The sequence below is a fragment of the Schistocerca serialis genome, chromosome 11 (assembly GCF_023864345.2).
Source record: "Schistocerca serialis cubense isolate TAMUIC-IGC-003099 chromosome 11, iqSchSeri2.2, whole genome shotgun sequence".
In the NCBI taxonomy this organism is placed as follows: Eukaryota; Metazoa; Arthropoda; class Insecta; order Orthoptera; family Acrididae; genus Schistocerca; species Schistocerca serialis.
Window position 1 is genome coordinate 129,292,457 of NC_064648.1, and position 17,494 is coordinate 129,309,950.

General features: G+C 42.1%; 2 non-coding genes across 2 annotated transcripts; both read right to left on the reverse strand.

Annotated features, from left to right (window-relative positions):
- Nucleotides 1–1,551: 1,551 nt before the first annotated feature.
- Nucleotides 1,552–1,625, reverse strand: Trnas-cga (transfer RNA serine (anticodon CGA)). Its single transcript has one exon. It is a non-coding gene; the product is annotated as a tRNA-Ser (tRNA).
- Nucleotides 1,626–1,850: 225 nt separating this feature from the next.
- Trnas-cga (transfer RNA serine (anticodon CGA)) lies at nt 1,851–1,926 on the reverse strand. The gene has a single exon. It is a non-coding gene; the product is annotated as a tRNA-Ser (tRNA).
- Nucleotides 1,927–17,494: the final 15,568 nt, after the last annotated feature.

Sequence of the window (17,494 nt, forward strand, 5' to 3'; positions counted from 1 at the left end):
GCCACTGTTAACACAGAATTTTATCCAAGAATTCAAGAGAAATTAAAGAATTAATTCAATAATATTTGTAGCTACAAACAACATTTCCTGTGGTTATTTCTGACGCCAAAATTTCAGACATAATTTTATGTGGAATGTAACACACACAACATTTTTTATCATTGGTCAGATCAAATGACTTCTACATATGGTCGTTGCTGTATTATATTTTTATGATACCGACACTGTTGTTCGCCGGCCGTTGTGGGCGAGCGTTTCTAGGCGCTTCAGTCTGGAACCGAGCGGCCGCTACGGTCGCAGGTTCGAATCCTGCCTCGGGCATGGATATGTGTGATGTCCTTAGGTTAGTTAGATTTAAGTATTTCTAAGTTCTAGGGGCATGATGACCTCAGATGTTAAGTCCCATAGTGCTCAGAGCCATTTTTGACACCGTTGTTCGCTACAGACTGAATGAACAATCAGGTCAGTCGTACAATAATAATAGCAAGTACCGTATGAAACTGATATTGAACAAGAACGCGCTAATGGTTTTGCGTGTTATTTCACTGCGATGAAAGATTACTGTGCAAGAGTCCAAAATGAAAATAGAGAAATTTGTGCGGTTTTTCGTTTAATATAAATTTATACGTCTAGTAACTGAAACTGATGTGATCTCTATTTTTACAACAGCTGAAAGTGAGACACTATTCGAAAGAAATATGATGTATTTTTAGAAACTCTGATACTGTCAAAAACATCTCGGTTTTAGATTCGTTGCTGGATCCATTAACATATCCGTTATTACTTCCTAATGGAGATACTGGGTGGCATGTTAATTTGTTTCACAATGCACCAAGAACGTCCACCGCGAGACAGGTTAGACATGAAATTACAATATGGGTGATGTCGCCATACAGTTAGAGCTTAGTATTCAGGTAAGAACTAAGAACATGCATACGAATAAACTCAAGACAATATTATAAACAAAATTTGACATGTTATTTGTAAACACGGTTGGTCGAAATTTGACCACATGCTGTTCTAGTCTTTATTAATCTGTCCAGTTCGCCTGGTATATGACGCACATGTTAAACGATTACTACAGTTGATGTTACTTCATTCGGGTCAAACTTCTATGCTGTGATGGTCGTTATTGACCGCAACCGGTAGTAGAAGATGATGATAATGACGTTTGGTTTGCGCGGCGCTCAACTCCACGGTCATCAGCTCCCGTCGATACTCCGAATTTTTCTCAGAGTCCAATTTTTTACACATTCCAATCTATTAGCCACTGTTACGAATGATGATGATGAAATGATGACAACACAAACACCCTTTCCCCGGGCGTAGTAGATATAAAGAACCTACAGGAAGCTGCGTGTCATGAATGTCATTTAAAAAAATGTTTTGTTTAGTTTATGCTGGTTTGAGGTAGCTCTCCATGCTACTCTATCCTATGCAAGCCTCTTCATCTCCAAATAACTATTGCAACCTACCTCATTCTCGAAAATGAGATTTTCACTCTGCAGCGGAGTGTGCGCTGATATGAAACTTCCTGGCAGATTAAAACTGTGCGCCGACCGAGACTCGAACTCGGGACCTTTGCCTTTCGCGGGCAAGTGCTCTACCAACTGAGCTACCGAAGCACGACTCACGCCCGGTACTCACAGCTATACTTCCGCCAGTACCTCGTCTCCTACCTTCCAAACTTTACAGAAGCTCTCCTGCGAACCTTGCAGAACTAGCACTCCTGAAAGAAAGGATATGGGGAGACATGGCTTAGCCACAGCCTAGGGGATGTTTCCAGAATGAGATTTTCACTCTGCAGCGGAGTGTGCGCTGATATGAAACTTCCTGGCAGATTAAAACTGTGTGCCGACCGAGACTCGAACTCGGGACCTTTGCCTTTCGCGGGCAAGTGCTCTACCAACTGAGCTACCGAAGCACGACTCACGCCCGGTACTCACAGCTTTACTTCTGCCAGTACCTCGTCTCCTACCTTCCAAACTTTACAGAAGCTCTCCTGCGAACCTCATTCTCAATCTGCACAATGTATTCATCTCTTGGTCTCCCTCAACAATTTATCCCCCCCCCCCCCCCCCACACACTTTCCTCCAGTACTAATTTAGCGATCCCTTGATGTTTCAGGACGTGTCCTATCAATCAATTCCTTCTTTTAGTCAAAATGTGCCCCAGATGTCTTGTCTCCGCAATTCCATCCCGTACCTCCTCATTAGTTACGTGATCCACCCACATAATCTTCAGCATTCTTTTTTAACAACGCATTTCAAATGCTTGTATTCTTCTTGTCTACACTGTTCATAGTCCATGAAGCAATGTTACGCTACACTTACGTTTTTAATCATCGTATGGCATATCTGCTTCATACATACTAGCGTTAATGTCAGGAGTTATATCCTACTTCCCACAACGCCAGACAAAGCGTCACGGAATGCGTCTGCTTTTTTTGTATTAAAATTAAATGTGAAAATTAGCTTACTTGCTCAAAACTGGTAGGGAAATAGAAACAAAAGACTTTTAAAACATCTGTGGCTCTCTCTTAATTCAATAGCAGCCATAAAACTCCCTTACTGACAAGGGAATCTCCCCATCGCACCCCCCCCTCAGATTTAGTTATAAGTTGGCACAGTGGATAGGCCTTGACGCCCGCGTCTCGTGGTCGTAGCGTTCTCGCTTCCCACGCCCGGGTTCGATTCCCGGCGGGGTCAAGGATTTTCTCTGCCTCGTGATGGCTGGGTGTTGTGTGCTGTCCTTAGGTTAGTTAGGTTTAAGTAGTTCTAAGTTCTAGGGGACTGATGACCATAGATGTTAAGTCCCATAGTGCTCAGAGCCATTTGAACAGTTTTTTTGATAGGCCTTGAAAAACTGAACACAGATCAATCGAGAAAACAGGAAGAAGTTGTGTGGAACTATGAAAAAAATAAGCAAAATATACAAACTGAGTAGTCCATGCGCAAGATAAGCAACATCAAGGATAGTCTGAGCTCAGGAGCGTCGTGGTCCCGTGGCTAGCGTGAGCAGCTGCGGAGAGGTCCTTGGTTCAAGTCTGCCCTCGAGTGAAGAGTTTAATTTTTTATTTTCAGAAAATTATTATCTGTCCGTCCGTCCGTCTGATGCGAGGAAACTGCGTCGTAGTATGGGGACGCTACGCCTAAACAAGCATGAAACATCCACAAGAAAACCTAAATCGGGCAAGGTAGAAGAATCTTTTTACCCATTCGCCAAGTGTACAAGTTAGGTGGGTCGACAACATATTCCTGTCACGTGACGCACATGCCGTCACAAGTGTCTTATAGAATATATCAGACGTGTTTTCCTGTGGAGGAATCGGTTGACCTATGACCTTGCGATCAAATGTTTTCGGTTCCCATTGGAGAGGCACGTCCTTTCGCCTACTAATCGCACGGTTTTGCGGTGCGGTCGCAAAACACAGACACTAAACTTATTACAGTGAATAGAGACGCCAATGAACGAACGGACTGATCATAACTTTGCGAAAATAAAGAAAGTAAACTTTTCACTCGAGGGAAGACTTGAACTGCCGGCCAGGGTGGCCGTGCGGTTCTAGGCGCTACAGTCTGGAACCGCGTGACCGCTGCGGTCGCAGGTTCGAACCCTGCCTGGGGCATGGATGTGTGTGATGTCCTTAGGTTAGTTAGGTTTAAGTAGTTCTAAGTTCTAGGGGACTGACGACCTTAGAAGTTAAGTCCCATAGTGCTCAGAGCCATTTTTTTGAAGACTAGAACCAAAGGCCTTTCGTTCCGTAGCTGCTCACGCTAACCACGGGACCACGGCGCTCCTGAGCTCACATTATCCTTGATGTTGCCTATCTTGCGCATGGACTACTCAGTTTGTATATTTTGCTTATTTTTTTCATAGTTCCACACAACTTCTTCCTGTTTTCTCGATTGACCTGTGTTCAGTTTTTCAAGGCCTATCCACTGTGTCAACTTATAACTAAATCTGAGGGGGGTGCGATGTGGAAGTTCCCTTGTGAGATCACTGGGACAGCCAACCACGACAAAACTAGTCTACTTCATATGTAAGAAACTTGAGAAAGACAAAATACCCGAAAACTTCAAGACTACGTAATAACTCCAATTAGAAAGTAGGCAGGTGCTGAAAAATGTATCATCGAAACATTAACTTCATAAGTCATGGTTACCAAATACTGATACGAATTATTTACGGACGAATGGAAAAACTGGTGTAAGAACACAAGAGGCAATAATAATGATAGAGAAGGTAGGATAAACAAAGGCAGACCTACATTATTAGATTTAGAGAGAGCTTTTGACAATGTTGGCTGGCATGAACTCTGAAATTCTGAAAGTAACAGGTATAAAAATTTTCCAGCAGAAGGTTGCCTTCAACTTGAGCAGAAAATAGTCTGCAGTTATGATTCGAGGGGTATGAAAGGGAAGCAGTGGTTGAAAATGGAGTGACGAATTTAAGTGTGCGTTGCATTTCCAGCTACAACGGAAAGACACTCGGTTTAATTCGTATCTTCAGTTTTATAATTTCAAGAGCTATTTAGATTTCCGCCACGAATATAATTCCTTATGCAGCCTCAATCGTGTCTTCACTGGTCTACAAGAAATCTAGATTCAGTAGCGATATGGCGTAGTAAATGGTTTCCGAAAAATAGTCTTACTTTATTATGATGTGAAGCAAGTGGTAAAACTTCAGAAATCGAGAATTACAAATAAACATTCGCATATAGCATTGCAGTTTTTTCTTCTCTCCTTGCCAAGTTCTTGCTATTAAACTGTTTAATTCTGACACCATAAATACTGTTTTTCCAATCTGCTGTGGTTTTTTAATGATTTTACCCCAGAAAAGCGTAAGAACAAGATTATGTATTCGTTGAATTTGCATGCTATGTGACTCAGTTATTATGCGAACTCTGCAGTTGAAGGCAAACGGATAAAACAGAAAAAAATGCATAATATTCTGATAATTTGGTTCTTTAAGTCTGTGCTACACGTACAGCGAAAATGAAAATACACTTAAAGTAAAGCGTGTATTCAATTTTTAATGTCAAGAGTCACTTTGAATTAAGCCACGAATACCACTTCTTATAACGTGTGAATGGCACCTTCGTTTTAAAATCATCTTTTGCTCTTCACCTCTCTGCAATCAATCTATATTAAAAAAAAAAAAAAAAACTCTCAGCACTATGGGACTTAACTTTCGAGGTCATCAGTCTAAGGACATCACACCCATCCATGCCCGAGGCAGGATTCGAACCTGCGACCGTAGCGGTCGCGCGGTTCCAAACTGTAGCGCCTAGAACCGCTCGGCCATCCCGGTCGGCTTATTCAGCAACAGCACGGAAAAAAGTATGAGAAGTCTTACTTAGGAAGTAAGCGAGTGATTACAACGTCAAAAATCAAGAATTAGCATACAAACGTTTGTTTGGGAATAGCATTGCCACCTTTTTCTTTTTTTATTTCTAGGCATTCTTAGTTCACTGTATTTGCTATGTCCTTGCTATTAAACCGAGTGACTTTGATAGACGGTAGGCTAAATACTGGCTAACAATCTGGAATCGCATCCCACGATTTTGCACCCGAAAGAGCATGAACATATTTATTCATTCGTTTAATTTGCCCACTAAGCGAAGCAATAATTATACGAACACTGGTGTGGAAGTTGTTCCATCACGGTAAAATAGTGATAACAACAGAACTATTCAGATAAAATCACAAATTATAGTGCGTGTTACGTTTTCAGCTAAAATGAAAATACACAAGAGGCAACTAGCGTCTTCAATTTTTAACGTCAAGAACTATTTTAATTTCTGTTACTAATATCATTTACTGTATCGAGTAAATTACTTCCTCGTTTTGAAATTGTGTTTTGATCGTCATCTGTCTACAATAATTCAGCTGCGTCATGCGGAAAAAAGCACTTCATTTCGAGTATAAATGATAAAAACCTCAAAAATCGGTAATTACCAAGCAAATGATAGTTCACAAATAGCAGTGTGAGATTTTTTTCTGACCGTCGTCGACCACAGTAATTGCTATAAAATAGCAGATCTGTAGTCATGTTTCACAATGCTGCACCAGAAAAACGTAGAACGTCTTTATTAGTTTGTTTAATTTGACTACTATGAGGCGCATTTATTATGCGAATGATAGTACGGAAATTGTTCCACGAGGATAAAACAGTGATAAACTGCCAAATAAAAATACACTTCAAGTCCTAATGGCGTCTTCGTTTTGAAATCGTCTTTTGATCATCTGCCTACAATAAGTCTGTAGTAGCGACATGCAAAAAAAACTACTTCCTTTTTAAAATAACCATGCGATGAAAGTGTTAGAAACCGATAATTAGCAAACACATGTTCGTTCGACAATAGGACTAAAAATTTTCATTGATTTCTTGGCTTTATTTGACGAAAATATTTGCAGAATGCATTCTTGTTATTAAAATGGTAATTCTGAAAGACGACGAAACTAGATTTTAATCTGCAGTCACGTTTCACAGATTTGCAGCACAGAGCGTAAGAGCATTTCTATTAAGTCATTAATCTACCTAGTATTATCGTAGCCATTATGCGAAGATTGCTGTTGAGGTTGATTCATGCGGATAACACAAAGAAAACTATAAATTTATTCAGAAAAAAACATTAATTTAATTTTGTGATACGTTTCCAGCACAAGCTATAACATTCGTAAGGTAACGGGCATTATTAGTCTCCAATGCCAAGGGCCATTTTGAATTCAGTCACGAGCATTTCTATAACGCGAAAATCACGTACTTTTTCAGATCGTCTTTTGATCGTCACCTGTCTACAATCAATCTGTACTAAGCAACAACATGAGTAAAGTAACCTGCTTCTAAAACAAGCAACATCTTTATTTTCATAATGAGCGTTGGATAAAATCGTTATAAATCGGGGATTAGTACACGTTAGGTCTTCCGCAAATAGTATCGCAATATTTTTTTGCGTTCTTCGAGCACAGTTTTAAAAACTACATCCCTACTATTAATCCGATAGCCGATAAATACCGATTTACGATATGCATCAGCATGCCACGATTTTAATGCAACTCGCGAAACCATTCATAACTATGCGAATCGCCATAACAAAACACTGGAAATTCGCGCTATTGTTATCCTACAAACAAATTGCATTCCATGCGTAAGTAAAAGCGAAAAGATTATTGGAAACTCTATAGCTGCTCGGAGTAAATAATTACGTGGAAATACCAACTGTTATCAAAATTACGTACAAAGAACACATATTTTTTCCTTGTATCCGTTAACAACAACATCAACATCAGCAACAATAGCCGTCAATGCTGGAAACATGGAGTGAGCGATGTTAAAAACATTACGCTTGTAGCCAACATGAATTATTACACAGTTTGTCAGCAAGGAGATGAGACGTTAGTTCTACGACAGACGCGAGGAAGAAGGACCTCATAAGCTGCATGATGGCGGAAGCAAGCAAGAAAGATGTTGTGTGAAATTTACCTGTGGCAACCGCGTCCCGCTTTTCCAGGCAGCGAAGGAAGACACGATTCTAACCGGTACGCACTAATTCGTTCGCGGAATTTCCGAATTTTTCGCGATTAAAAGGAGATGCAGACCGACGCCGCATATCCAGAGATACAACTGAATCCGCTCCTACGCAACAATGGGATTCACTGTTAAGAGGAAGACGACGCATTATTGACAGCGGAATCGTATTGTAGCCACAAGCATATCACCCAAGTCCAACCACGACCTACGGGTCTTACTAACTGTTAGTTTTGAAATCTCTCCTCCACTACGGGAAGCATTAATTTCCTAATTTGCGAGTATAAAACCATTGCTTAGTTCAAATTTCTGAGATTTCATCCATCTTTGTTCAAAGATACTGCGTCGAATCACATCTAGCGCGCACTTCCAATCAACGAGCTTATGATAATTGCGTACTGTTTTTTCCTCCGACCGGATCAGCGAATTCAATTTTTACTTATTGGACAACGATTCAATTACTACGCTTTCATTTTATCTAACGGAGAAACTGTGCGTTACAGATGCGCACACCTTCATTGCTCATCATATTTCTTATCCAAAGATACGAAAACTACAGAGATCAACTATCAAGATTTTTAAAAAATCACATTACGTGATGCTTTCCTGTGACGTACTTTAAATTAACTGGAAAGACTACGTTAACGATTTGTATACACTGTGGATCTTAATAAAATATGAAACAGAGAGTATTTCAACTCGTAGCACACATTAAGATTTCTTTCCTTTCCATTTACAGATGGAGCGCTGGAAAAATAATGTTACCTAGCGTTGACCGATTACTTATGTATCTCAATCTTGTAGTTGACAGAAAAGGAATTAAATTTCTCTGTTGTTTTTTACATCTAGTAGGTACAAATACTAGGTACAAACACTATGTACAATATTCCCTGTAAATACCACATTAATGCAATAAATCCCCAAAATGATGTCCGTCAACCTCAACGCATTTGACGATACGTGTAACGACATTCCTGTCAACAGCGAGTAGTTCGCCTTCCGTAATGTTCGCACACGCATTGACAATGCGATGACGCATGTTGTCAGGCGTTGTCGGTGGATCACGATAGCAAATATCCTTCAACTTTCCCCACAGAAAGAAATCCGGGGACGTCAGATATACTATTCAATACCACTTCAACCGCACGCGAGCTATGTGCTGGGCATTCATCATGTTGGAAGTACATCACCATTCTGTCACGCAGTGAAACATCTTGTAGTAAAATGGGTAGAACATTACGTAGGAAATCATCATACATTGCACCATTCAAATTGGCATCAATAAAATGGGGTCCAATTATCCTTCCTCCCATAATGCCGCACCATACATTAACCTGACAAGGTCACCGATGTTCCACTTGTCGCAGCCATCATGGATTTTCCGTTGCCCAATAGTGCATATTATGCCGGTTTACGTTACCGCTGTTGGTGAATGACGCTTCGTCGCTAAATAGAACGCGTGCAAAAGATCTGTCATCGTCCCGTAATTTCTCTTGTGCCCAGTGGCAGAACTGTACACGACGTTCAAAGTCGCCGCCATGAAATTCCTGGTGCATCGATGTTGATGTAGCATTCTCAACACCGACGCTTTTGAGTTTCCCGATTCTCGCGCAATTTGTCTGCTACTGATGTGCGGATTAGCCGCGACAGCAGCTAAAACACCCACTTGGGCATCATCATTTGTTGCAAATCGTGGTTGACGTTTCACACGTGGCTGAACACTTAACTGTTCCCTTAAATAACGTAATTATCCGGTGAACGGTCCGGACACTTGGATGATGTCGTCCAGGATACCGAGCAGCATACATAACACACTCCCGTTGGGCATTTTGATCACAATAGTCATACATCAACACAATATCGACCTTTTCCGCAATTGGTAAACGGTCCATTTTAACACGGGTAATGTATCAAGAGGCAAATACCGTCCGTACTGGCGGAATGTTACGTGATACCACGTACTTATGCTTTTGTGACCATTACTGCGCCATCTATCACAAAGCGATAAAAGTGGTCCAACTAAAACATTCATATTTCTTTACGCACTACACGAATATGTAATAAAAAACGGGGGGTCCTACTTAAAAAAACGCAGTTGATATCCGTTTGGCCTATGGCAGCGTCATCTAGCGGACCAACCATAGCGCCATCTGGTTTTCCCCTTCAAGATAGACGAGTTTCGTTCTTTGTAGTTTTTTCGTTTGGTGCTTATTTCGTGGGATATTTGGCCCGGTCACTATCAATGGACCACCCTGTATACAAGCTTCCAAACGTCCGTCAGGTGCGTGGCAGACGTTATGTAGCATCATACCACATACGCTGCTTGAAATGCAACACTCACAGTGTCAAGGTCATTTTACTGACAACTGAGGTGACAGCAAGTTCTTCATTGAAGGATTGTATGATACTAAATTCATACCAAATGAAACACGCAAGTTGCAGTAAAGGGTTCCAAACAGCCGCATCAGTACATAGAGTATCCCCCTCTGGTGGCAACGCAGCCTTATATTCTCGCAAGGAAACGGTTATAAAGGTGCCGAATGGCTTTCTGCAATAGACTGTCCCAAGCATCTTCCACCTATTGTTGAAATTCGACATCGGTTCTTTCAGACCCTGGAAACGAGTAAGTTCCAACTTCATCACGTCCCGTACGTTACCAGTTGCGAAAGATCTCATGATCTTGGTGGCCAAGGGTATTTGCATCGCTGACGAATGGTTTTGGAATTCCAGTTAGCCCTGTAACTCCATACTTCTCGAACTTCCTTCGCGTTGTTTTGTTGGTGGCATGGTACGCAAGTGCGAAATTCAATTCTGCAGTGACTTCTGCAGCGGTCTTCTACCTAATTTTCATCACAGTCCTTTTCAATGACCGTCTCTCGCGACCACTCATCCCACACTTCCGTCCACATTGTGACTTAGCGGATGATGTTTCTTCTACTTTTACTGTATGTGATAGAAACTTCGACATGGTGCCTCTTGAAATACCAACGCCTATACTTCCCCCTGCTTTTGTCAAAATATCGAATATTATGCACCATTTTATATTAACGAACGCTTTTTCTAAGCCGACATATCCTGCTAATGTGTATCGTTTTTTCTTAAACCATGATCCATTATGAAACGCAACATCAGAGCTGCTTCTCTGGTGCCTTTACCTTTTTTTAAACATCAAATTGATCATCACCTAATAGACGCTCAATTTTATTTTGAATTCCCCTGTATACATATACATTACAATTTGTATAGAAACCAAGTGGCAGTTAAAAGAGTTGAGGGGCATGAAAGGGAATCAGTGGTTGGGAAGCGAGTGAGAGTTGTAGCCTCTCCCCGATGTTATACAATCTGTATATTGAGCAAGCAGTGAAGGAAACAAAGGAAAAATTCGGAGTAGGTATTAAAATCCATGGAGAAGAAATAAAAACTTTGAGGTTCGCCGATGGCATTGTAATTCTGTCAGAGACATCAAAGGACTTGGAAGAGCAGTTGAACGGAATGGACAGTGCCTTGAAAGGAGAATATAAGATGAACTTCAACAAAGGCAAAACGAGGATAATGGAATGTAGTCGAATTAAGTCTTGTGATGCTGAGGGTATTAGATTAGGAAATGAGACACTTAAAGTAGTAAAGGAGTTTTGCTATTTGGGGAGCAAAATAACTGATCATGGTCGAAGTAGAGAGGATATAAAATGTAGACTGGCAATGGGAAGGAAAGCGTTTCTGAAGAAGAGAAATTTGTTAACATCGAGTATAGATGTGTCAGGAAGTCGTTTCTGAAAGTATTTGTATGGAGTGTAGCCATGTATGGAAGTGAAACATGGACGATAAATAGTTTAGACAAGGAGAGAATAGAAGCTTTCGAAATGTGGTGCTACAGAAGAATGCTGAAGATTAGATGGGTAGATCACATAACTAATGAGGAGGTGTTGAATAGGATTGGGGAGAAGAGAAGTTTGTGGCACAACTTGACTAGAAGAAGGGATCGGTTGGTAGGACATGTTCTGAGGCATCAAGGGATCACTAATTAGTATTGGAGGGCAGCGTGGAGGGTAAAAATCGTAGAGGGGGGCCAAGAGATGAATACACCAAGCAGATTCAGAAGGGTGCAGGTTGCAGTAGGTACTGGGAGATGAAATGGCTCTGAGCACTATGGGACTTAACATCTATGGTCATCAGTCCCCTAGACCTTAGAACTACTTAATCCTAACTACGGACTGCACACACATCCATGCCCGAGGCAGGATTCGAACTTGCGACCGTAGCGGTCGCGCAGCTCCGGACTGAACGCCTAGAACCGCTAGACCACCGCGGCCGGCTACTGGGAGATGAAGAAGCTTGCACAGGATAGAGTAGCATGGAGAGCTGCATCAAACCAGTCTCAGGACTGAAGATCACAACAACAACAACAACAACATATACATTTTCTTAATTTTCGTATTGACAGATTACGATCACGGAACAACTTCAGTTCCTCTTCATTGCTTGTTGTTTTTTATTTTTCCGGTACTCGTTCATCTTCTCTCCATGTTGCCTTTTCCTTTCCTCCGTCCATGATTTCTCATTTATTCTCCGTTGAAAGCATTCTACATTTATTAATTTATTCTAAAAAAGATTTCTGTGTAGTACTTCCGATCCTTTGACGATCTTTCTTTCTAGCTCCTTCCTTATTTCTGCAATCCACGCTATTGTCGGTTTCTTCTTCTAGAAATACAGAAATATTTGTTTCGTGAGCCTGTTCTCATTCATTCGATGCAGGTGTCCAAAAAATATTAATCATCTTCTAGCCACTACTTTTTATGCGTTTGTAGATCTCATTATTTCTCATTTTCCAGCCATCTGTAGTTTTTATGGCGCCCGTTATTTTTCTATGTTAAAAAATGACGAGATTCCTCCAGCTGTGTTAAGATGTTGGTATTATTGGCAACTAGTTTAGATGATGTTACAACATCATCTTCAGGCCCTAATTACAACATACCATATATAAACAACCAATGCAACAACAGTAATTTATGAGTTATTATGCAAAACTATTAGAACCATATTACGTAATGGATAATTTTAATGAAACTCTGGAATAAGCTCCCTCGTTATGTCCGGCTTCAAAAACAGTTAATGACGTGTCTACTTAAGCAACAGTAATGCCTTCCTCTGTACACGAATTCACTTCACCTCATTACTTCCCTCTTTCCCCCCACGTTAAATCTCTCTTCCCCAAAACTCGCTATACTAGTAAACATCTACTTTACACACCAAGATATTAGTACACATCTGCACAAATCTTCATTACTATTGCCAATTTTTCTCATGTTTATCATTATTATTTGTTTTTTTTACTGTTACTATTATTGCTTTTATCATACACTCCTGGAAATTGAAATAAGAACACCGTGAATTCATTGTCCCAGGAAGGGGAAACTTTATTGACACATTCCTGGGGTCAGATTCATCACATGATCACACTGACAGAACCACAGGCACATAGACACAGGCAACAGAGCATGCACAATGTCGGCACTAGTACAGTGTATATCCACCTTTCGCAGCAATGCAGGCTTCTATTCTCCCATGGAGACGATCGTAGAGATGCTGGATGTAGTCCTGTGGAACGGCTTGCCATGTCATTTCCACCTGGCGCCTCAGTTGGACCAGTATTCGTGCTGGACGTGCAGACCGCGTGAGACGACGCTTCATCCAGTCCCAAACATGCTCAATGGGGGACAGATCCGGAGATCTTGCTGGCCAGGGTAGTTGACTTACACCTTCTAGAGCACGTTGGGTGGCACGGGATACATGCGGACGTGCAATGTCCTGTTGGAACAGCAAGTTCCCTTGCCGGTCTAGGAATGGTAGAACGATGGGTTCGATGACGGTTTGGATGTACCGTGCACTATTCAGTGTCCCCTCGACGATCATTAGTGGTGTACGGCCAGTGTAGGAGATCACTCCCCACACCATGATGCCGGGTGTTGGCCCTGTGTGCCTCGGTCGTATGCAGTCCTGATTGTGGCGCTCACCTGCACGGCGCCAAACACGCATACGACCATCATTGGCACCAAGGCAGAAGCGACTCTCATCGCCGAAGACGACACGTCTCCATTCGTCCCTCCATTCACGCCTGTCGCGACACCACTGGAGGCGGGCTGCACGATGTTGGGGCGTGAGCGGAAGACGGCCTAACGGTGTGCGGGACCGTAGCCCAGCTTCATGGAGACAGTTGCGAATGGTCCTCGCCGATACCCCAGGAGCAACAGTGTCCCTAATTTGCTGGGAAGTGGCGGTGCGGTCCCCTACGGCACTGCGTAGGATCCTACGGTCTTGGCGTGCATCCGTGCGTCGCTGCGGTCCGGTCCCAGGTCGACGGGCACGTGCACCTTCCGCCGACCACTGGCGACAACATCGATGTACTGTGGAGACCTCACGCCCCACGTGTTGAGCAATTCGGCGGTACGTCCACCCGGCCTCCCGCATGCCCACTATACGCCCTCGCTCAAAGTCCGTCAACTGGACATACGGTTCACGTCCACGCTGTCGCGGCATGCTACCAGTGTTAAAGACTGCGATGGAGCTCCGTATGCCACGGCAAACTGGCTGACACTGACGGCGGCGGTGCACAAATGCTGCGCAGCTAGCGCCATTCGACGGCCAACACCGCGGTTCCTGGTGTGTCCGCTGTGCCGTGCATGTGATCATTGCTTGTAAAGCCCTCTCGCAGTGTCCGGAGCAAGTATGGTGGGTCTGACACACCGGTGTCAATGTGTTCTTTTTTCCATTTCCAGGAGTGTAATTTGTATGTATAGCACCTGTTGTAAAAATACCGCCAGTACTTACTTTATTAGGTCTTAGTCATTACTCTTTATTCGTATTGTGATTAGAGTAATCTAATTTTCTCGTTTCAATTATTGTCATGATGTAACTCTGATGTGTGAAATGCTGCATGTGTGGAACACTGGTCCGATGTAAGAGAGGGCCTGATGGCCCTAATCTTATCAGGTTAAATCAATAAATAAATAAATATTTTTGGCCATTTCCGTTAAAATGTTTTCACTATGGACATTAGCCATTTACATGGTATCACCAAATACAAATGAAGCTGTATATGGACAATCGTGATTACGATGTGTGAACCACTAGTTTTGATTTCACACTAGTCACTACGTGCCTTCCGCATGGAACACGCCCATCTCACCACAGACTACCAGTGTTAGCCACGTATGATCGCTGTCCACAAGTATGGTGAGTTACTTGTAAAATGTTGTCTACTTAGACGTCCTACACGTCATAATAACGAAGCACGAGCGTTTTTCCGTCCGCTTACCGCGTGTTACTGTTACATCACTTTTAGAATGACTTAGCTTCCTTGTAGATTTAATGTCAACTTGCTTGACGATACTTTATCTGTTTCCCCCGCGTGCATTATCAGATAGTAGTTCACGAGTTTATATCCGCTTATACCTACTACAGAGTTCAATATGTTGTCACTTCGATGAGTAACTTTCCCTCCTTAGGCGGATATTATAGAGTCAGTTTATCTTGATCAGTAAATTGGTCTTATACACAAAATAATTGTGCTTCCAACTTTCATGCTCGTTTCTCGTAAATCAGTGGGTACCCGATATGCTTTAACTACCAATTCTATACAACAACTGAATTATAAACATAAGTAAAATGAGTGAGTCCCCATGACAATGAAGTTTACCTAACATATGTCTGATAGGCGATGCGTATGTCCTCCTTTTTACAGTTCACTGTTTTTTAAAAAATTACAATGTTCCACGCCTATAGTATTATCCATTAGAATAACGGCTTGTTGCTTAAGCTTTTATATACTCTCATTTTTAATACCTGATATTAACCTATAATAAAACGATTGTGCACATACAGCTTCATTTGTATTTAGTGATACCACTTAAATGGCTAATGTCCATAGTGATGGCATTTGAACGGAAATGACCAAAAATATAATTAGTTTCATTAAAATTATCCATTATGTAATATGGTTATAATAGAATTGTTTTGCATAATAACTCATAAATTACTGTTGTTGCATTGGTTGTTTATGTATGGTATGTTGTATTTAGGGCCTGAAGATGATGTTGTGCCGGCCGGGGTGGCCGAGCGGTTCTAGGCGCTTCAGTCTGGATGTGTGATGTCCTTAGGTTAGTTAGGTTTAAGTAGTTCTAGGGGACTAATGACCTCAGATGTTAAGTCCCATAGTGCTCAGAGCCATTTGATGATGTAACAACATCGAAACTAGTTGCCACTAAAACGAACACCTTAATACCGCTGGGGGAACTCGTCATTGTTTAACACATATTATACTAGCTGTCGTCCCAAGGCGTCCGTTTCAATTATGGATTTTTATCTGGCCTTCAAGTACCTCTATTCTGTCCAGCATATAGTTCATTGTTAGCCATTCAAATCCATATAAACATTATGGCCCTACCACTGTGTTGCAGTGTTTTAGTTTTCTTGTTCTAGGTATGCTTTTCTTGCTGAAAGTATTCTTTTCCAAGCCATATGCTTTCTCGATTTTGTTATCTTTTATATCCACTGCGAATTTTGTAAGTTGGATAGTTTCTCCAAAATATTTGAATTTACTGGTGTATTGTATTGTGTATTAAACCGGGGACCTAGTAACGACGGAGAGGCTTCGTCCCGCTGTAGCCCTCAGTGGTTCACAACCCCACCAAAGGCCACAGCAGTCCACCCACCCCACCGCCACCCCACACCGAACCCAGGCTCATTGTGCGGTTCGGCCCCCAGTCAACCCCCCCCCCACCCCCCCAGGAACGCCTCATACCAGACGACTGTAACCCCAAACGTTGGCGTGGTAGAGTAATTATGGTGTACGCGTACATGAAAACAGTGTTTGCGCAGCAAATGCCGACATACTGTGAGGCGGAATAAGGGGAACCAGCCCGCATTCGCCGAGGCAGATGGAAAACCACCTTACAAACCATCCTCAGGCTGGCAGGCACGACGGACCTCGACACTAATCCGCTTGGCGGCTTCGTGCCGGGGAACGAACACATTCCCGCTCGGGAATCAGCGCGTTAGACCGCGCGGCTAGCCATGCAGGCTGAATTTACTGAACTCGTTCTGTTTTACCTATTTGTGTTTCTATGAATTTTGGTGCATGTTTTGTTTCTCATGAGCTTTGCTTTTTCAGATGAATTTATGAGATCAGTTCTGTTTGCTGTTTCTTCCAGAATATTTATTTACCTAATGGCGCGTGTCAAATTTTCTGAAAGTATGTAACCTCCCCGTGAAAATTTAAATGACTATAATTATCTCCCCGCAAATAATGTAAATGACTATAATTGAATGTTAATGGGAATAGAGCCAAATGTTGTTGAGCTCCCACAAAACATCGTTAAATTGAAATAATGGCAACTGTGCCTTCGCTACAACAATATTGAAAAATAATGGCCCAAATGTAAACTCGACACAAAAATTAAGAAATGAAGATTAATCCTTAAACCCACAATAATAGGGCAGCATCGCTGACCATGGGCCCTGTGCGGTAATTAAACTGATAAATTGATTCTGGGAGGAAAAGCATAGGAAATATTGTTTCAATTGGAATGATTCTTTTCTTAAAAAGGATTGCTCTGATATCAAAATTATTATTGGAGCATTTCTTGAACAAATTAATTACAATTAACATACATTACATTATCAGATGTGCGCCATGCTGCTTCATTACCTTATTTAACAATATACCTCGTCCCGAACCTTGACCAGAGACCCATGTCGACGCCCGCCGACTCCTCACACACAACTCCGACTCGCAACGGAGTCCAACACGCAGCTGCAACTACGTGCTCTCGCGACTCGCTACGTACAACTACTTTCTCGCAACTGCCTCTCTCGCGCAGTCAAGCGCAGACTAGCAACGATAAACAACTCTCTGGTCAGAAATTCTGTCATGCCTCGCCATCGCTGGTTGAAACGTACGCGTTTC